General features: G+C 45.2%; 1 protein-coding gene across 9 annotated transcripts in view; it reads right to left on the bottom strand.

Annotated features, from left to right (window-relative positions):
- Window positions 1–22,295, bottom strand: part of PRKAG2 (protein kinase AMP-activated non-catalytic subunit gamma 2) — a 386,863-nt gene that overhangs the window by 297,312 nt on the left and 67,256 nt on the right. The window contains exon 1 of one of the 9 annotated variants that reach the window (XM_073334624.1): window positions 21,650–21,667. The exons of the other annotated variants lie outside the window; for them this stretch is intronic. The gene's annotated coding sequence lies outside the window, so the exon portion shown is untranslated. Of the gene's footprint in view, window positions 1–21,649; window positions 21,668–22,295 lie in introns of those variants that run through there. 9 annotated transcript variants of the gene reach the window in all.

Raw genomic sequence — 22,295 nt, 5'->3', positions numbered from 1 at the left:
TTATACTGCTCAATAAAGTTACACGCAGAAATGTAAGTACAATATTTATAATATTCCAATTGATTTATTTTATAATTGTATGGTAAAAATGAGAAAGTAAGCCATTTTTCAGTAGTAGTGTGCTGTGACACTTTTGTATTTTTATGTCTGATGTTGTAAGCAGGTAGTTTTTAAGTGAGGTGAAACTTGGGGTATGCAAGACAAATCAGACTCCTGAAAGGGGTACAGTAGTCTGGAAAGTTTGGGAACCACTGTTCTAGCTCACCCTTCCCTGAGGTGTTCTTGGGGAACCCTCTATGCTCAGGTAGGCAGGGTTCCCCCAACTCATCAGAATCCTGCAGCAGTTTCCACCATATTGAGCTGATGCAAATGGCCAAAGACCCCGAATAGATCATTGGGGCTGTCTAGCATCCTTTTATTGCAGTGCGTCACTTGTACTGTGTTTCAGCACAAAAAAGTGCTGAAAGTGGAGTTTCTCCCCCGGCTCATTTACTCCGACTTTGGCCAATCCATTCCCTTCCTCCTGCTCAAAATTTCCTGTCTCTCTCTGTGGGTCTTCCCCATGTGAGTCCTTTTATAACCTTTTTCTTTGGTCACCCGCCTCTTTGTCCTGCTTCAATAACTCACTACAGCTCTCCGCTTCCCTTCAGAGAGGAGGAGACGGTATCCTCTCCCAGCTCAAGCAAACCTATTGTCCTAAAGTGCTTTATCCTGAACAGGTGGTCACTGAGTTCTCACAATGCACCATTGTCCCTGATCTGGCAGAGACGTTACAGCACCTTGCCAGCCCATGGCAAACACACACAGACAGAGTATTATTCAAGACAACAGCAATTTTCATAGCAACACTTCATAATATCAACCAGAATTCAGAAGTTGTACAGACTGATCCCTCAAATCACACAGACATCTCAGAATGCAAAGCTTGTCACCAAAAGTTGGCTGGTCCATGATGTGAGTGAAATAAATGTAATGGTCTCAGTCCAGTTTCTACTGAGCAAACGTTCAGTGGCAAAAACACCAGCACAACTGGCACCTCTGCTGCCAGTCTCAAAGAGGCCAAAGACCAAGGGTGAAATCCTGGCCCCACTGAAGTCAATGGCAAAACTCCTGAGCAGTTCTATGGGGCCAGGATTTCACCACAACTGAGCATGGAGACAGAACTTCCTTTTAATCATCAGCGTGGTCCCTTCAAGTCAGATTTGAGGCCCAGTAGCAAGTCTTTATTGCAGAAGGTTGTACCTAGAAGGTGTTTATAGGCTACATGCAGAGCTGGAGCTGTTCAGCCACTCTTCTGCTTCAAAAATCAGGCACACATCTCAACAAAGATTTTCATTTTTAAAAGTCACCCCCTTTTTTAATGCTGGAAGAGCAGCACAAAGTGCCTTAGAGTTTTACTCACACGCTGCATTCTGTTATTCCAAATCACTGACTGCTTCTCAAATTCTTAGCCTGACTTACCGCAGTAAGTGCACATTTTTTATTTTTAGTAAAGGCACATTAGTTTTATTTCAGACTAGACTGAATGCCACAAAAATATCTATCAAAGTCTAAACCTGCTGCTAACTAATCTTTCAAAAGCGAAATCAATCCACGGGAATGACATCTGGAGCAAAGGCTTTCTGGAGTACATCAACTAATTAAATGGTCTCCGTTATATAGCATGTAACATCACCCAGGAGAGGTAAAAGCACCCACATCGGTACTGAATGGTCTTTTTGGGGTATGAAGCAGGTGTCAGTTCACACAGTGCTACCAAACCTGCAGCTGCAAAGTTAATCTTGGGTCTCCCACCCCAAAGAGGTCAGGTTGAAATCCTGTTACTATGTTTACTGCTCAGGCTGAGTGAGCTTCTTCACACTGATGCAGCTCTGTGAGAAGTATGAATGTCCCATTTTAGTGAACCTGACTGGGTCACCTTAATTGTACCCCTCGCCATCCTCCTGGTTAACGGGAATCCATCCACTATTCCCTTACCTCCCTCCACAAACACACATACCAGTTCTGGACACACTACGTATTCCAACCACCGGTTATCTTTCCACCATCCACTGGTGTGAAACGCATCCCTACAGCTGTCACAATAGGAGTCTAGGACAGATGCATGGAGTGGGTCACATTAAAACTTGAGCCTTGCATCGAGGGACGGAGTGGAGAGCTTGGTAATGCAATGGCTTGGCAGGTTTCCACCGATTTGCTTAAACTAGCCCTGGAAGGTTGATTATCTTCCCATATCTCCATCTCCAAAGCAACCACACCTTCCAGCTTGTACTTTTTGCCATGATTATTTGAAATTCTGCTACAGACAATGATCACCTCTTGTACTACAAATTTAATATTGATCTGTAAGAGAGAAGGCTCACACTTATGGTTGCCAAGCCTCCAGGAATTAAAGATTATGTCATGTGATGAAACCTCCAGGAATATGTCCAACCAAAATTGGCAATTCTAACTGTAGTTACCATGAAAAACACCAGCTTTGGTACAGTGCTCTAGATTACGTCCAAGCAAAATAACTAAAATTAATGAAAAGATATTACCTCACCTACCTTGTTTCTCTCAATATCCTAGGACCAACACAGCTGCAACAACACTGCAAACAACTATGGAAGATATCAAATTGTGTCCCATAAAATGAAAACTTCACAACATGAAGCCAGACTGAGCAGCGACATCTAATTTCTGAGTAAATGCAAGAAAGACAATACCATCCCCAGAGGACTCACCATTTATAATCCTTTCACCACTACATCCAATTCCAAATATGCGGAACAGTTCTGCAGAAGGACCTCAGAAAAACTGAGGAACCATCTCCTGTACCATATATACACTCCAGAAGAGACCATCTCAAACAAGAAATCATAAAATTCTCCCAACAACTGAAGAAAAGAAAATCAGGAAACTTACCTGGAGATCACACAGGAAACACAAAACAGCTATTAAAAACACGAACAACCTGATGAGAGCCATCCAACACAAAAGCAAAAAGTGGAACCCACTACAACAATTACCATAACCAACAGAACATCACCCTTAGGGGAAATCAAGACACCATGACCCACCACACGGACATTACACATCATGAACTTATCAAAGCTCCCCCTTACCAGAATGAAGTATCTGTATTCTCCAGGGAACTGAATTTTCTTCCCCAACACAGAACTTGATACTATACTAACATGTGGAGAGTGAGAAGAATCCTTCTGCTGACTCCTCCTCAAGGAATTCTTTCATAACCAAGACGACACCATCCACAAACTCCACCAAAAGTCATAAAAATAAATCATCTGACTGGACACCGCCCAGCAGACTAAACCACACAATGGATCATTGTATCAATTGCTTTAGGAAAAAAAAATTACTGTGAAATCCTTAACAAATATTACATCAACCACAGTCTGGCAACCCAGATATAGGGTACACCATTGTAGTCCTTAATCATGATGACCACATCAATGAGGCCCAACAGAAAAATTTCTGACACTCCCTACTACAAAGAACTCAAAGGCAACCACACACCACAATTCACACAGAAGTTTAAAGATACCGTACCATTAAATCCTTCCCCACAACAACTCCAGGAAAAAACTGCTATAACCTCATGCTCCACAAACTCACCCCAGGGACCTTCTACATGTTTGCCAAGATACACTAACCAGTGATGCCAGGTAGACCCATCATATCTGGCCACAGAACTCTTACTGAAGGAATATCAGGACTCATAGAAACCATCCTCAACCACTCACCACACAAAGAGCCAGCTTCCTCCCAGATACAACCGACTTCCTCCAGAAACTCTGCACATTATCAACCCTCCCAGAACACTATCCTTGCCATCACGGATATATCCTTGTCACCTCCCAATATACCAACATCCCTCACCATGACGGCATAGCTGTCTGCCTCAAATACCTACAAGATAATGTACCACACCCTAACACATTGCCAAACTCATGTATTTCATCATCTCCCTGATATACCAACCTCTTCATGGGCCACCTCAAGTAAGAACTACTGGAAAAATGCAGCATGAAACCAACAACATTCCTGGAGATAGAGCAATGATATTTTCAATCCATTGGACAGACAACCTAAGCTCCCTCAGAGATTTCCACCACAACTTCAACGACCATCTGTCCATCAAACGCCCTCTTATTTAACACTCCCACATCAGCATCAACTTCCTGGATGCCATAATTAGCTTCAACAATGGAATCCAACCAACAACAATAGACAAGAAACCGATGGATCACCATACTTCCCTCCACAGATAAAGCAACCACCTCAGATACACCAAAAATATCTGTTATTTACAGATACCACAGAATTTGCTCCGAAGAGAAAGTCCAGATATGCATACTTAAAAACGCCTTCACTAAACAAGGACATCCCCTCAGAGAAGTAGACTGCATCATGGAACGGGTCACCCAAAATATCCCAGGAGAGCCTGATTCAATACAGGGAAAAAACCCACTAACCCAATCCCATAGCTGTCACCTAGCACTGCACACTGTAATCCATAAATGCTATCAAACACTAAAGCCCATATTTGATGGGGATTGCATCCTGAAAGAAATTTTTCCCAAACCCCTCTTCCAGCCTTCAAACAACCTCCCAGCCCTGCCAAACTCATCATCAGAGACAAGCTCCACATAGACCAGGACACACCAACTCACAGTAACACCAAAAGCTGCCATCACATCTCTCCCAACTTGAATTTAGCTCAGACGCTGTTTCCGCATCCCCTGTCCTGAAGAAAAGCTCTGTGGAAGCTCAAAAGCTTCCACCTTTCACCAACAGAAGTTGGTCCCATAAAAGATATTAGCTCACCTATCTTGTCTCTCTGAGATCAGTGAAGTTAATGGAAGTTTTACTTGACTCAGTCATGCGGCATCAGGCCTAAGGGCTACCTCTTGCAAGGCACTGAGCAATTCCTGAAGAGTGCCAGGTGTCCTCATTCCCACTTGTGCTAAGTGTACAAATCAGGTTCTTTGCATGTGGAAAAGCAGGAAAAGGGTCTATATTGTTCCTCAAAAATGGTAGCTCTTACTTGGGCTGTTTTAAAATGTGTGTGCAAAAATGGGTTTGTTTTGTTAGTGGGTGACATAAATGAGCAGGTATTTAGAATCTAGAGGACTTTCCCCACCAGCCTATGACAACTATTTTAAAATAGGTCAAATTTTAGAGCTGTAACAGGGTGCACAGATTCTTTAGAGATCCAGTTTGGGAATCCTCATAGACTATCTCCCTTTTATAGCCACAACTGCAATACTAGGAGGAAAGGAATAAACCTGCTAGGGTTAGCTGGTCACAGCTTCTTCTCTCCTGCTCTGATTAAGAGAAAAGAGAAGGCATCTGGGGTTGACCCATCACTAGAGATAGTCAGGAAATGGAAATCCCTTCCTGAGAAAAAGAAGAAATTATTCACTTTATGCAACAATGGTTCTTCGAGATGTGTCCCTCTATGGGTGCTCCATTGTCAGTTTGTCTGCATCCCTGCACTGCTGATCGGAGAACTCTGATAGCAATCCATCCTGCACGCACATGTGCTGCTCCCTGCCGGCCACAAGTTCCTTCTCTACCACAGAGTCAACTACTATAACTCCAAAGTAGAAGGGAGGAGAGTGGGTTGTGGAGCACTCACAGGAACACACATCTCGAAGAACCATCGTTACTGCACAAGGTGAGTAACTTCTTCTTCGAGTAGTGTCCCTATGGGTGCTCCACTGTAGGTGACTCCTGAGGAATGCCCACCATTGGAGTCTGGGACTTTGGAGTCAAGTCTGGTATGGATGATAGTACTGCGGCTCCAAATTTGGCATCTGCAGCCGAATCCGCCCAGGATGGCTGCTCTGCAGATTTATGATATGGGGATACTCTTGGAGAAGAAGATGGAGGAGGAGACCAACCTCGTAGAATGTGTGCATATTGAAGATGGTAACAGAGGTTAATACAGCCAGAGACCCATTTAGAGAGGCTCTGAGCAGAAATCGCTGTACCTTTTGACCTATCTACAACAGAGTGGAAAAAGTCTTCAAGATTTTCTGAAGGCTCTTGTCCTGACCAAATAGAAGGCCACAGTTCTCCTCACATCGAGTGTATGGAGGACAGTTTCCCTATTATTCTGATGAGGTTTGGGACACAAGACTGGAAGAGGAATAAGCTGTTAGATGAAATATGGAAGTTACCTTGGGAGTGAACTTCAGATTTAGTCTAAGTGTGACCTTGTCAGAGAAAAACACAGTGAAAGTGGGATGCACCATCAGAGCCACTACTTCCCCAATCCTTCTTGCAGAGCTGATGGCAATGAGGAACACCATCTTTATGAAAAGCTGAGTTAATCAACAAGTGGCCCTGGGTTCAAATGGTGGCCTAGTCAGAACTTTTAATATTAGGTTGAGATCCCATTGAGGCGAGGGAAGTTTAGGTTATGGAAACAGGTTTGCTATGCCTTTGAGAAACCTCTTCATATGGGAGAAGACTGAGTATACTTCTACCTGCTGATGGAAGGTTTAAATTGCTGCTAGATGAACTTTCAGTGAAATGATAGAGATTCCTGATTTCTGGAGAGTCAACAGATAGTCTAAGACCACTAGTAGGGTGGATATATTAGGGATGACAAGTTTAGGCAGGCACCAGATTTGGAATCTCTTCCATTTCTGTAGATAGGTATAGCAAGTAGCTCCTTTCCTACTGTACCTCCTCACAGCAAGAAGTCTCTGTGTTGGAACTATGAAGGAGCCAGGCTTTGAGCCACAGAACCCACAGGTAGGGATGGAGAGTGCATCTCTTGTTCTGCAACAAGAAGGTAAGGAGTGATTGGAAGAGTCATCGGTGGACATAGTGCCAGCTGTGACAGGTAAGGATACGTCATCTATCTGGGCCAGGTGAGAGCAACCAGTATGATGTTTGCTCTTTCTTTCAGCAATAGAGGGAATAGGGGGAAAAGGCGTAAAGAAGGCCCTTGTCCCTTGGAGTGTTTTCCAATCCCTGCTCTGAAGCAGTACTGTGGATATTTCTTGTTCTGATAAGTAGCAAATAGGTCTATTATCGTGTCCCCCATTGTTGGAATATGTTGTAGAGTACCACCGAATCTATCTCCTCCCATTCCTGGTCATGTGGGAATTTGTAGCGGAGACTATCCACCATTGTGTTGTGTATTCCTGTTAAGTAGGCCACTGATATTAAGATATTGTGAGAGATGCACCAGTGCCATAGTTTTAGTGTGTCTAAAGACAGGTAATGAGACCTGGCACCTCCCTGATGGTTTATGTAATATATGCAGGTCATATTGTCCATCATGACCCTTGTGTGTGTGTCTTTGATCAAGAGGAGGAAGCGAGTGCACCTGTTTTTGACCACTCTGCATGGAAGCAGGTATGTCTTGGCTGGAGACCATTTGCCCTGTATTGTGCAACCATTGAGATGCACGCCCTACCCTATGAGGGATGCACTGGTGGTCAGGAATAGAGATGGATAAGACTGAATAAATGAGATTCTTTTACAGACATTTAATGGATTGCTCAACCCTGGTGGGCATCGACAGTTTGCTTACGTTGTCTCTGTTTGGCCTGTAAACCGAACTAAACCATGTTTGGAGGTATCTCATGTGTAATCTGGCATGAGCAATAACCGATGTGCCCACAGTCATGTGCCCCAGAAACTGGAGGCAATGTTTGGCTGACATTTGGGGGCTGAATTGTACTCTATCAACAAGGAGAGAATGAGAAATCTGCAATGTGGGAAGAGTGCTTTCACCTGAACGAAGTCAAGGTTGGCTCCTATGAATTCTAGTCTCTGTACTGGTGTTAATGTTCATTTTTGTTCATTGATCTGTAGGCCCAGATTCTGAAAACAGGTCCAATGTGGTCTGAGTGACTCACTGGGCTTCTATGAAGGACCGTGCCCTGAGAAGGCAGTCATCCTGGTAAGGATAAATCATGATGCCTTGATAGTGTAAGTGTAAGCTGCCACTACCAAGAGGACCTTGGAGAATACTCTTGGGACTGATGAGTTGTCGATAGGGAGTACTCTGTATTGATAGTGGTCTTGGCCTAGCGTGAACCTGAGGTAACGTCTGTGGCTTAGTATGATAGAGATGTGAAAATAAGCATCTTGGAGGTCGAGGGCCAAGAACCAGTCTTCTTTTTTCTAACGCTGGAATGATCGTAGATAACGTGACCATCTTGAACTTCTGAGCCTTGATAAACTTATTGAGCGCTCTGAAGTCCAGTATGGGTCTGCAACCTCCTTTTTAATTCAGTATCATGAATTAATGAAACTAGAAGTGTGGGCACTGGCTCTATGGCTACTACGCTGAGGAGGTGGTTTATCTCTTGATGTAGCAGACTCTCGTGAGAAGGGTCACTGGAGAGGGATGGGGAAGGGTGTTTGGGAGGGAGGAGAAATGGATGGAGTATCCATCTTGGATGATCTCCAACACCCATTTCTTGGAGGTTATCTGTTCCCAAGTGCTGTGGAATAAGGTGAGACGATCTCTGAAGCGATGAGTGAGGTTTTCCAGCATGAAATGAGGAGAGTATTCTACGGGCACCTCAATCAACCCGTCAAAACTGTCTCTGTGAGATGGAGGGCTGAGAGAAAGTTTGCTGAGATACCGACGTCTTTCGTCTGGAGAACCTGGGCTTCTTCCTCTGAGAGTCCTATGATCTCTGTATATATTGAAATGGATACTGGGATGAGTATTGAGATAAGCACTGTGAGCGAGGGCTGTACTTTCTTTTGTACCCAGGTGTATAAGAACATAAGAACGGCCATACTGGGTCAGACCAAAGGTCCATCTAGCCATGTATCCTGTCTTCCAACAGTGGCAAATGTCAGGTGCCCCAGAGGGAATGAACAGAACAGGTAATCATTTCGTGATCCATCCCCCGTTGCCCATTCCTAGCTTCTGGCAAACAGAGGCTAGGGATACCATCCCTGTCCATCCTGGGTAATAAGCATTGATGGACCTATCCTCCATGAATTTAGCTAAACAAGACAAAAAATAAGCACCTTGTGCCGGATCCCACACAGAAGGTTCCTGGGTTTGACCTTCCACAGTCATCTTGGTTAACTCTGAACCAAATCCGAACCAACCATGGTAGAGGCGGACATCTAATCCCCAGCGTGTGAGTGTGTTTCCCCATAACAGACCATTGAACATATCACTACCTACTGCCCAGTTTACAAATATGAAGACAGCATTATTGCAATAAATTCTGCTACTCCTGATGTAGCCATTTGGCTCCATCAATTTCAGGTGGAATTGTAGTTGCTGCTCTACCCCAGCCATACAAAAGAAGAAGTCGACGACTCCAAATTCCACTGAAAGAACCAGGACTCTGATGCACAGCGAATGCCCCGATTCAGAGGCACTCTGTACTTCTTCAGGGAGATTTAACATATGAAGAATGTAGATTGGTATCCACCTGGCATACTTGGGCCTGTCTGCAGTAAAGAAACACGGCAGCATGTCATACCACCTGTGAATGTAGGTGAAGTTTCCAATCATCCTCTCGCTCTGCATGGACATTTAGTAGTAGTATCTGCATAACCCGGAGAAAATTATCCCAGAATTTGAATGTGGAAGGCTTGGCATACCCCCTTATCTGATATTCCTCCAGTAGCGGTAGCATATGCTGAGTCACAGCATCATCTCTTTAACAACATGGGTTTGAGTCTGAAGATACTGAGTCCTTACCTTTTGAGCATCAGCCAACATTTGTCAGACAAAAGGAGTACAGGAGTACTTCCTCCTTGCTCACACCATTGAACAAATGAATAAAGTTCCAGAGCACTAGGGGCCTCAAATGCTAGAAGCAAGCCACATAGAGCATGATTGAATTGCTAACTAGCAATCATTTGACCTACAGTACACGCTGCATATACATCAGAATCAACAAGAAGTTCTCGCAATCCTGTGTTTCCCCAAAATTTCCCAATACATGCAATAAAGCAGCACAGGGCGTGAAAACCACCCAGAAAAAAAATCACATTGGTATCAAGTGCATTTGGGAGAGTCCATTTCACTAGCTCAGCCTTCAGCTGCTGATTCACGATCTGAATGGCATGCTGCTGTTGTTATTTCCTTACATTTCAGCATTGTAGTATAGATTGTGGCCATGTCAGCTGGTTTGGCATCCACAAGAGGTATATATGAACCTACTGTGTAGGTGCTCTTGGATTTGCTGAGCTTTGTAGAATGTCACAGCAGTTTGGCGTATCAGTGAGGGAATGATGTTAGACAGAACAGGTAGTCATGGTGTTGGAGTCGACTTAAGGGTTCCCGTGATGCACCGCATCACTGTATTCAGCTGGGTATCGACAAGGGATCGAAGAGTGGCCCCTCGAATCTTTTAACGTGTGGAGGGAGGTATCAGTCTTTTCAGCAAATAATTTTGTCCCCTCAAAGGGGAGGTCCTCCACCATCATTTGAACCTCCTTGGGGAAGCTGGAGAGATGAAGCCACGAGGCCCATCTCATCATAATGGCAGTCAAAATAGAATGGACTGCCGTGTCAGCTGCATCAAGTGCAAACTGGACAGACTTTGTGCCATCAGCTGGCCCTCGTGAACCAAGGTTTTAAATTGGCCCTTGTGAGAATCAGGGAGCTGTTTAATAGAAGAAATAAGGTTCACATAGTTCATATTTAGCCCACCATGCTTGATAGTTCACCCCTCTGATTTGAAGGGTGGCTGAGGAGTAGGCCTTCCTGCCAAACAGGTCCAGGCACTTCCTGTTCCAATCATAAGGGTTGGACCTAAAGTGGTGGTGGTGGCCTTTGCAGTTAACTGTGTCCATAATAATCGAATTGGGAGGCGGGTGTGAGAACAGGAATTCCGTGTCCTTTGCTGGCACATAATATTTCTCATTTGCCCTCTTAAAAGTTGGCGGGACAGACACCTTATTAATAGGGAGGGTGACCCTGGAGGAGGTGGAGGATGTCCACCAGCTTCTGGTGTGACTCAGACACCTCTGGCAAAGGTATTTAGAGTGTCTCTGCCACCCTCTGTGCCACGTCCTTGAACAGTTTAAAGTCATCCACCACAGATGGCGGAAGGGGCATCACCATCTCATCTGGTGACGATAACAAGAAGTGTGCTGGAGGAGTGACTTCCTCCTCTACTTCAGCCTCTGGTTCCTTGCCTGTTCGGGGGGTTCAGAGGCCCACGAGGCAGAGGCTGAAGGAGGGCACTTCCTTGGCTGTTGGTAGGCCACACTGGCGGTGGTAGAGGCCTGCTGCCTTTGGGCCTGCCAGGGGTCCCAGTGTGGCCATTGTGTTGAGAAGGGGCCTGATGGTTGGTACCATGGTTGCCCAACCAGAGAGACTGTGGATCAGAGGGGTGGTTTGCCTGGTGTCCATAGTGAAACTGGGCTCCTTACAGCAGTGAGAAGAGTGTTGGGAAGCTAGGTCCTCTTGCTCACTTTCTGATTCCGACAACGGAAAGAGCGGTGCATGGCAGGAGGTTCTCAGTGAGCCAAGGGCTCTGGGTGAACTCGGTACCAAGGCCCCAGTACTGAACAGAGGAGAGTCCGGTGCATCAGACACCAAAAGATCCGTTGCACACTGGAAATCTGTCGGTGCGGAGGGCGTCAGTACCAGGGAGGCTGGCAATGCTGAGAGGCTTGTACCAACAGTGTCAGAGATGCAGACCGATAGCAGGGTCCTTCAGTGCCTGGCATATTGTCGGCAGTACCAATGCTGATGACCATACCAAAGCCTTCCCTGGGACAGGTCTTCTATGTTTCTCATGCCCCTGCGGTACCAATGCTCCTTTGCCTGCGCCTATTGGGTCTGTAGGCACTCCGACTTCCCCTGTCGGTTCAGTACTGCACGTGCCCTGGGTACCAGATCCAGATGGCATTGGTGCCATCAGTACTATTGATACTGACCGAGTCAGGGATTGTTTTTGGCTCGATCAGGCCTTGCTTTGGGGACCCAGGGATCTCTTCTTAGAGGCCTTATGTGAATATCTCGCAGGCATCTCTCTGAGATCACCTCCCTTTAAAGTAGAGGGCTGTGGTGAAGGCTCCTGCCAGGACTGAAGAGATTGAAGCACTGACTCCATGAATAGAAGTTTGAGCCTTAGTTCTCTGTCCTTCCTCGATCTGGGCTTAAGTTGCTGACAAAAGCCACGCATCTGTAGAATATGTTTCTCTCCCAGGCAGCAAACACACTGCAAGTGTCCATCGGTCACTGGGAGAGTTTCTTTACCACTGACGCATTTTTTGAAGCCCAGAGAGCCGGGCATACCCTTTTCCAGGGGGTCCCCCACCACAGGGTCCTTTTCTTCTTTTTTTTTTAGGCAATGGCCAAGATAAAATATAAATGAAGCGAAGAAAAAAGGGGCTTCAAAACAAGCTAAAATTAGCGAATTTAAGAGAGTAAACGATCCACAAACGGACAGCCCTTGCTCTATCTCTAGCCAAAGGTGGTTGAGAAGGAACTGATGAGGTACTGGCCACACATGCTGGCTAGCCTCATGGCAGGAGGGCAGAAGTGCATCCATGGGCAGGACAAGACTGCTACCAAAGTTCTCTGATCAGCAGCACAGGGACACAGACACCTCAATAGTGGAGATCCCATAGGGAATCATAGAATATCAGAGTTGGAAGGGACCTCAGGAGGTAATCTAGTCCAACCCCCTGCTCAAAGCAGGACCAATCCCCAACTAAATCATCCCAGCCAGGGCTTTGTCAACCCTGAACTTAAAAACTTCTAAAGGAAAGAGATTCCACCACCTCCCTAGGTAATGCATTCTAGGGACATTACTAGAAGAGAATTTCACCTTTTTGCAAAATAATTTCACTCCAAACAGGGATGAAAAATCAAACACCATGACATTTTTTGTGAGAAGAGGAGAACCAGAATGGAATTTTTCATTTTCCCAGTTGCCAACCTGGAAGGTTCTGTCAACTTCATTTTCTGCCTGCTTCTCCAGCTTGTGGAGCTCGGAAGGGGGAAAGGTGGGAGGCTGAGCATCCTGGCTCTCCACTTGTCCTGCCACGGAGTTGGGGGAAAGGCGGGAGAAAGAAGGCTGTTGTGAATTTCTAGGTGGGCAGCCATCATTTCTTTTTCCTGATGGAAAAGTAAATAAACAAAAAGATTCCTGCAGAAAATTTCAATTGTGTAAAAAGGACATTTTTCCATGTAGATAGTTTTCTAACAGAAAACTCCCAACCAGCTCTACTGAGCACCTATTCGGGGAGAAAAGGTAAATCCTACTCCCGTAATGAAAGAGGCACTCCCAAATGGAAGGATTGCAGAGTGAAACTGAGGGGAAATGCTTATCTATGTGGGTGATTTAAAGGCCTCTGGTTTAATTACGAATACAATAAAATGGGGATTAGCACCCAGGAAACGCTTTTGCCCCCTCTGGGCCTTCTTCTTCATCTTGCTTGAAGAACTGAGTCTGTGGTAAACAATTTAAAGAAAAAATTTCATAGCAGGATTGGGTTTTTCTTTTAATCCAAGAAAAAAAAATACACCCTGGTTTGAGTCTCAGTCTGATCTAGTACAAACTATGGGGTTCCTGCATAGCCCAGTTCTAACATGAAAACATGCCTTCTCCTCCCCCGCTCCTTTTACTTTAAAAGTATGAAGCAAGAGAAACAGATTGCTCGAGTACATCCCAAGTATACAGAATAGTTAATGGTTTAGTCACCATTTTAAGATTATTTCCTGAAAACACTTCTGAATTTGGCCAGCTTCTAACATCTATAAAAAGTAATTTAACAACTCCCCATTTCCTTCTCCCTTCCAAGATGATTATGGATAAGATTTTATAGTTCTTAACATCACTTAATATCTCACATTTATACAGTACCTCTCACGCCAAAGGGTTCCCAAACACTTTTCAAAACTACAGGCCAGGTTTTCAAAGACGTACTCATGCAGTTATTTATTAATTACAGGCATATGTTTGCGCACACCTATCTAATGCTTGATGTGTGTTCAAATATTTGTGTATGCATTTTACTAGTTAGGCACCTAGTGGATATGTGATCATGCAAATATCTGATTTCTAAACATAAGGTAGTGTTGGGGACACTGGGGCATGGCCACTAGGTAACTCGAGGGGATGGAAGACCACGAGTGTCGATGAAGCCCCCTCGCACTAGGCCCAAGTGTCCTTGGCCCCCCCTCCCGCCTGGAGGCACTCGCAGCAGATCTGCGTACTAGGCCCAAGGGTCCTTGGCCCCCCCCCGCTTGGAGGCACTCACTGCAGTTATGCTGAGGATCTGCAACAATATGTTGCAGAGTCAGACTGCCTAAAACTAAGCAAGGCCGAACAGGACAAATATGAAAAAAACAATGCTCAATAAAGCAGCTTTATGTATAGTTTAACAAATAATACAAAGAACAAGGGAACTAGCTGGGAACTGGATTGGCTGGCTATATGGATACTTAGGGCAGCTTGCTATTAAATAAGTATGCTAAAAAAAGGTATAAAAGCCTGTGTAACTTCCTGCTCTGCGTGCAGGATTTGAAATTCTATTCTCCCTGTACCTTTTTGCAGCTGCAAATAAACTTTTCTGCTTCTCCACCCCGTTGTAATTATTGGGTATAGCACACCAGGTAGCGAACCAACTCCAGCTGTTCTTTAGCCTCTCGGCACTGGGTGCCGGCAACAGCTTTTGGCATCCCTGGATGGGCAACGAGGCTGCAATTTAGCTTGCCCGGACCCCTCCTGGAGGTCGAGGATTGCGGCGAGAACCAACGCCCAGTGCGAACGGGTGAGTTCATCGGAGGCCCCAGAGGAGACGCGATTTGATTGACCCCGGAGGGCACAACAGTGCAATGCACTCATATAGTGGAGAAGCAGTTGTGGACGACGGTGAGGAACCGGTCCCTTAGACATAGGGGAGGAGCAGCTGTGGCCAATGGTGAGGAACCGGTCCCTTAGACATAGGGGAGGAGCAGCTGTGGCCAATGGTGAGGAACCGGTCCCTTGGATAAGGTAGGAACCTTTTGAAATCCGGATTGTATGCTCTGTTGGAACCTGGGGACGCCCAGAGTTACCCTGTAGGTATGGGACAGGGACAGAGCTCGGGGGTTAGGGCATGGTGTACGCCCCTAGAATGCATTCTAGCAAACTGGAAGGTATTTGGTGCGGATCCCATGACTAAGAGCCAACTAAAACAATTCTGTAGTTGACTGGCCTCAATATCAACTAGAGGACCAGGAGTGGTGGCCACCAGGAGGGTCAATTAATTACAACATGATCCTCCAATTAGTTTTGTTTTGTCAGTGAATGGGTAAATGGAATAAACATTTGTATGCACAAGCGTTTATGGCTTTAAGAAATAGAATACAGCTGTAATTCTGCAGAGTTGTAATTTGACTCCAACTGGTTCGGTAGTAGCTAATGTTAGTCCCCAGACCCCCACCCCCACTGTAATGGCAGAGCCGGTGTCCCCATCGGCCCCACACCCCCACCTTATAAGGGTAGGATGCCTCGGGTTACAGAGATTGCCCCCTCGGTGGGACTCTATCCTTTGCTTACCGAGACTGTTGTGGCTTGCCCAGGGGCAGAGGGACGTCAGGCTACCACTATGCAAGTTTACACCCACGTGCCATTCAATCCAATAGACCTAGCAGCTTTTAAAACACAGGCTGGGGAATTCTCAATGAACCAAAGCAGGTTTATTCCAGTCTTTGAGGGGTGCCTCAGTAGTCACAACCTGGACTGAGACGATTGTAATATCCTCCTGAGAGCCCTGTTGTCTGAGGTGGAGAGGGATCAGGTTACAGCTAAGGCAAGGAGAGCGTCAGCGTTCAAGCAAAAAAAAAAAAGAAAGGAAGCTATCTGTCAAGTTCTTACTCCAAGTAATTGTAAGCAGCTCAGGGCATTTCTGGGTATGGCAGGCTTTTGCAGGATATGGATCCCAGAGTTTGGACTGTGGGCTAAACCCCTGTACGACTGTGAAAAAGGAGCAGATCATGACCCCTTCTATTGGACCCCAGAGGCTGACAGGGCATTTAAAATCTTGAAAAGAAAATTGATGAAAGCCCCGCTCTGGGCCTGCCAGATCTCTCTAAGACGTTTCAGTTGTATGTACATGAACGAAAGGGGGTGGCCCTAGGAGTGCTCACACAGCTGTTAGGAGCATGGAAACGTCCAGTGGCTTATTTTTCTAAGCAACTGGATCAGGTTGCAAAGGGTTGGCCGGCACGTTTACGGGCGGTTGCAGCTACTGCCCTAGTGCTTGAGGAAGCCGAGAAGCTAACATTGGGAGGGGTTATGCAAATCTATACTCCCCATATGGTCCGAGCCTTATTGGATGCAAAGGGAGGGATTGCTCGGTACCAGGCTAAGCTGTTAGAGAACTCTGAAGTCACCTTACAGCCTTGCCCATCCCTTAACCCAGCCACTCTCTTGCCAGAAACAGAGGAACAGAAACATGACTGTTTAGAGATCACAGATGCCCAGTACTCCAGCCGTCCGGATTTAAAGGATGTACCCCTCCCAATTGCAGATTATGAGTGGTACACTGATGGTAGCAGTACTGTAATAGATGGGCAAAGGAGGGCGGGTTATGCTGTTGTGACCCTCCATGACACTGTGGAAGCTGAAGGTTTGCCTGCTGGGACCTCTGCCAAGCTTGCCGAACTAACAGCCCTGACCTGTGCACTTGAACTGTCAAAAGGAAAGCGGGTCAACATTTTTACTGATTCAAAGTATGCTTTTGGAGTGCTGCATGCTCATGCTGGCCTATGAAAGCAAAGGGGAATGCTGACAGCCCAAGGCTGCCCAGTCAAGTACGGGCCCCAAATCCTCCGGCTCCTAGAAGCTGTACAACTTCCCTCGGAAGTGGCGGTGGTACATTGTAAAGCCCATCAAAGGAAAAATCAAAATGTGGCCAGAAGTAATGCTAGGGCAAATAGAGAGGGTAAGCATGCTGCCACCCTGCCATCCCCTCAGACTGAGAACGCCCATATGCATGCCCTTATCCCATCAGTATGGGAGCTTCCAACCCCTCAGTACTCTGGAGAGGAGACACAGCTAACTGACAAACTCGGTCTCTGGGAAAAGGAGGGATGGCTCTATTCCCCAGAAGGGAAGGTCTTCCTACCAAAGGGCCTGATCCGGCCAGCGCTGCAGAAACTACATCAAACCACTCATGCTGGCAGGGAAGCACTTATCCAGCTAATGGGAAAATACTTTATCACTTCCGGACTCCGACCCCTGGCTGCCCAGGTACAAGCGGACTGCTTAGTCTGCCAAAAAAATAACCCCCGACCGGGACATCCTGTGCCACCAGCTGCCCTAGAACCCACTCCGGGCCCCGGACAAGTGCGGCAAATAGACTTTACTGAGTTTCCCCGGACCCAAGGGTTCAAATATCTCCTTGTCATAGTGGATCGGTTCAGCGGATGGCCAGAAGCCTTCCCATGCCGTAATTGCACTGCCAGAACAGTGGCCCTCAAGTTTGTTAAGGAGATCATTCCTCGCTTTGGACTCCCCCTGTGGATGGAATCTGACAACGGGACACACTTCACGTCAAAAATCATTCAAAGCATCTCACATGCCTTACAGATCCCCTGGAAACTCCATACGCCCTGGAGACCGCAAGCCAGTGGTGAAGTGGAGCGTACCAATCAGACCCTTAAACGGCATCTCTCAAAAGTGTGCCAAGAAGCCTCACTGCGATGGCCTGATGCTTTGCCCCTTGTCCTACTTCGTATCTGCGTTCTCCCAAAGGGTAGATTAGGGCTTAGTCCCTTTGAAATTATGTTTGGAAGGGCATGGCCTATAAATGGCACCCCGGTTCTGTCAGGGGAATGGAAGCTGGGTAATGGTTTTTTGTCACAGTTCTGTCTGCTGTTCTCTTGTCTCTTCACAGGTATACCAAGGATTCCCAACCTCTCCCCTTGGACTCTCCCATCCACTCCTTACAGCCTGGTGACTCTGTGCTTGTTCATACCTGGAAAGATGAGCCTCTCCAGGAAAAGTGGAAAAGACCCTATACCGTCCTGCTGGTCTCCCATACAGCGGCAAAGATCGAGGGACACAAGAACTGGATCCATCACTCTCGTCTGAAGGCAGTGCCCGCCCCTCGTCAGCAGAACAGTAGACCGTCCAACCTGCTGACTCCTCATCTAGTGACGATCTCGGGCTAAAGCTACTGTTTAAAAGACACAAATAGGGGGCATCTTAACGCTAAAATGGGCCCACCCAGGCACTGGAGACCCTGGGTTAAAAAGACTCTGGTAATAATTAATTGGGTAACATTGTTACTCTCTGTATTGGTATTTCCAAACTGTGCATATCGGGAGCATAACTCCTTTGTTTCGCTTGCGCACCATGTTGCTACTTTAACAAACCAGACTGACTGCTGGGTATGTGCTCCAACTCCACTATCCCCCAAAACGGGAATGCCCCTTGACATGCTGCCCCTGACCCTAGCAGAATTAGCCACCACCAAAGACCAGGAAAGAACAGACTCGCCGTTCTGGAATAAGACCTCTTTACAGCAAGCCACCTATAAGGACCAGGAGTATTCAGTTGCAGTACTCACTGAGGGAGTGTTATGTTTTACCCGAAACCAATCTGATTACTATGGGCGTCCTGTGGGAAAAAACTCCTGTGTTATTACACAGTGGGCTAATGGGTATTGGATAAAGACCAAAAGGGGAGGCCAACAGTGTGGGTGTAATCGTTCCTCCCCTTTTAGGAAAACTCTTACAAATAATCTTACCACAAAAAAAAAAAAGGTTTGGAAATATAACTTGCCGTCCAGTTAATATCTCCAATGTAGCAAGCCAATGGTGGGTTTGTATTGGTCCCTGTGGCGAATGTAATTTGAAAGCACAATTAGAAACGCCCCCACTTGTACCCAATCAGGAGGATGGATTGCCCCCTTAGGGGCATATGAACTGTTTAAAAAAACAGCCTTAAATATCCCAGGAATCCTCTTAAGAAACAGTCCTTACTGGGCCCTACAGGGTCACTATTTTGTATGTGGCCGAAAGGCTTACAAGGTGCTGCCAGCCAACTGGACAGGTAGCTGTTATATAGCTCATGAAGTTCCTCATCTTTCCATAACTGCCACACTGCCCAAAGGAAAGATTAGAAATGCCCAAGACACCTCTGTTAAGTCACGAGAAAAGACCCTGCGGCGACTGACTACGGCATTAAAGGGCAATATGAAGAATTCCCTCACAGCCGAGAAGCTTGTAGGGTGCTCTGTACTGGGAATAGCGCCACTGTTTTCCGGGCCAGCCATGGTATGCATAGGCCGCTATAGTGTAAGGCTGCAAATGGTACTTAAGAAAGTGGCCTTAGAGTTAGAGGACTCGGTTAGTAATTTAAAATCAGCAGTAAAAACATTAAATAAAGAAATACAGCAGCTCAGGACGTTTTCCCTCCAAAACAGGCTGGCTTTGGACTATCTCTTTGCATCCCAAGGAGGGGTTTGTGCCCTTGTCAGGCCCCAATGTTGTGTATATGTAAATAACAACAGTTATAAAATCTATAAAAAAGTAATACAGGCTAAGGCCCATGCCCGAGCCAGAGCACAGTTTGCCTATACTGCCCCAGAGAGCAATTGGTTGCAAACCTTGTTTTCAGGCTGGGGTTTGTCGTTTTGGCTTGGTGGTTTATTTAGCCTGTTATTGAAACTTCTTTTTCCTGTATTGCTTGTATTATGCTGTGCAGTATCATGTGTCAGGGCCCTTTTGCAAAAGTTAATAAGTCATTCTTTTCAGGGCTATCACAAAGTGCTTATGCAAAGTCCTATTATAAAAAAATAAGTAGCCCAAGTAAGAAAACTCAAAGCCAAGGTTGTTAAGTGTTCTCAAAGGAGGGAGTTGTTGGGGACACTGGGGCATGGCCACTAGGTAACTCGAGGGGATGGAAGACCACGAGTGTCGATGAAGCCCCCTCGCACTAGGCCCAAGTGTCCTTGGCCCCCCCTCCCGCCTGGAGGCACTCGCAGCAGATCTGCGTACTAGGCCCAAGGGTCCTTGGCCCCCCCCGCCTGGAGGCACTCGCAGCAGATCTGCGTACTAGGCCCAAGGGTCCTTGGCCCCCCCCGCCTGGAGGCACTCACTGCAGTTATGCTGAGGATCTGCAACAATATGTTGCAGAGTCAGACTGCCTAAAACTAAGCAAGGCCGAACAGGGCAAATATGAAAAAAACAATGCTCAATAAAGCAGCTTTATGTATAGTTTAACAAATAATACAAAGAACAAGGGAACTAGCTGAGAACTGGATTGGCTGGCTATATGGATAGTTAGGGCAGCCTGCTATTAAATAAGTATGCTAAAAAAAAAAATTTATAAAAGCCTGTGTAACTTCCTGCTCTGTGTGCAGGATTTGAGATTCTATTCTCCCTGTACCTTTTTGCAGCTGCAAATAAACTTTTCTGCTTCTCCACCCTGTTGTAATTATTGGGTGACGCATACCGGGTAGCAAACCAACTCCAGCTGTTGTTTAGCCTCTCGGCACTGGGTGCCAGCAACAGTAGGCACGGAGATATAGGTAGATATATGCAGTTGCACAAGCCTAGATATGAAAACTTGATCCTATGCAAGCACACAATGTAAGTGCAGCAGCCTCTATGGGGCAGCAGAGAATTAGTGCACAATACGCTGTACAACAGTGTGTGGCTAAGGAAGGTTTTGTAACAGAAGAAATTATCCAGATCACTCCATTAAATGTTACTTACAAATGTATTATGTGCATAAATTCCTAAGAGGCAGTGAGAAGATGGATCCAAAATTCCAGACCTTCCCAGGCCTTTGTTAAGCAGTATTTGCAGGCCTCCAAAAATATTTTTAATATAAACCTTACCCAGTTGCCTGCTACACTATAGTCTATAAAATCACTTACATTGAATTATAATATTTATTCATCACCATCACTGCTAATAAAAATGAATACACTAAAATTGATCTTTCAGGGTTTTTTTAAAATTCCGTTTAACTTGTTAAATCTTCATAGATACATCTTATTAATCATTCCTGGTATTATAATCCAAGTCTTAAAAATAATAAGGGATTTATATTCTAAAAAACTCTCATCTAGTCAGACTAACTAGATAATTTTCTAATTATGTAGGGTAGTAACACAGTGAAATAAATAATCGCTAAAATCTTCTAATATGAAAGTAAAATAATTATTTATAGCCTGAAAGATCGAAAACTTTGAGGATGCAGATTCATAACCAGTGTAATGCCCCAATTCTGCAAAGACTTACATGAGGTTAATGAGCAGAGTCCCACTGAGATTAATGAGCAGAGTTATACAGATGTTTTCAAGATCAGGGCCTAACTCCTCACACTAAATGTTTTAAGATTCTGTTCCATATCAGTACAATAAAATTCATTCACATTTCCTCCCCTTTTTGGTCTAGGTATAAATTCTAATCCTATAAATTTAAAATTAGAAGTAGAGTTATTTTTAATGATTTCCCAAAGGAGAAGTGAAGTGACTTCTTATTGATTTATGTTCTGTAGTTCTATGCTCTTATTTATGGTCTGTTCTCACATTTAAAGATCTAGATGTTTAACTAATATGTATACATAGTAGAAATCACATGAGCACGCAGATCTGTGTGAAGATCCGACCCCTTCACTTTAAGTTAACAAGATTTTTGTCTGCTATTATTAAACTTCACCATTTATAATTTACTACTCACCAGCTACTAGTCATAATCCATGGAAAAGCAGTGGAAGATAATTCTGTCAATCCCTAGGCTCATTTACAGGCATTTTCCTGGAATTTATTTCATTGCTTCACAGGCTACTGTAGCTACTAAAATCCCAGCAAGAATGTTCTGGTTGACTTCATTAGACTGCAGTTACCCAAGATTCATTTCCAACTGCACATCACATTTTAGTCTAGTAAAGGTAACGGGTGCTGTTGGAATTTAACTGTTGTGTACAGTTACAGCCCCAGACAAAAAGTGGGGTGGAGGAGGATGGGTTTATCATTCTGAGCTAATACCTATCATCACTTCTAAATGGGCATGTAATTATGCTTCAAAAATAAAAGTGACTGCAATCCGAATACTGTTATCTATACCATGAAAATTATGACATATTTCAAGACCACGATTAAGAAATCTAATATGATATTCTCCTAACACCCACCACTATCCCATTTCCCTACCTCAAAATATCTTAGTTATATGTGTCTGTTTCAATTGCAGTACTACAATATCCAACTGAATAACATTTTTCAGTAAAACCTGCTGGACCTTAAAGAATTCACACTGCAAATAAGAACAGTCTGAAGTATTTTGTTTTACCTCTAGGTGGTAGGCTAGCTTTCGAACAGGAACA

Source organism: Lepidochelys kempii, chromosome 2, assembly GCF_965140265.1.
Source record: "Lepidochelys kempii isolate rLepKem1 chromosome 2, rLepKem1.hap2, whole genome shotgun sequence".
In the NCBI taxonomy this organism is placed as follows: domain Eukaryota; kingdom Metazoa; phylum Chordata; order Testudines; family Cheloniidae; genus Lepidochelys; species Lepidochelys kempii.
The sequence above is the reverse complement of the archived record's forward strand: the minus strand, read 5'-3'. Positions and strand labels throughout refer to the sequence as shown.